A 304-nucleotide genomic window follows, 5' to 3' on the forward strand; every position below is an offset into this window, starting at 1 on the left:
GCAAGATAAATTGAGTACACACACATAAAAAGCACATCTGAGGCAGAGGCAGAGAAATGTGCTTCTAAATGGACGCATTCATACCAAAATCAACGCAGTGGAATTATACCGAATAAAAGGTAAAAATCCTCTGGAACTCTCGGAAAATGTGAGCGATTTTTCAGGATATAAATTTTTTAAAATGCGCATGATTTTCCTCTCTTGTCTGCGTTTAACGAAATCATGTCTCTGAAAGCAAGACATGAAATCTGTTGAAAAGTTTTTCTTAATATAATATTTACACAACAGATCGAGTGATCGCTGT

Source organism: Penaeus monodon, chromosome 23 (genome assembly GCF_015228065.2).
Source record: "Penaeus monodon isolate SGIC_2016 chromosome 23, NSTDA_Pmon_1, whole genome shotgun sequence".
Classification (NCBI taxonomy): domain Eukaryota; kingdom Metazoa; phylum Arthropoda; class Malacostraca; order Decapoda; family Penaeidae; genus Penaeus; species Penaeus monodon.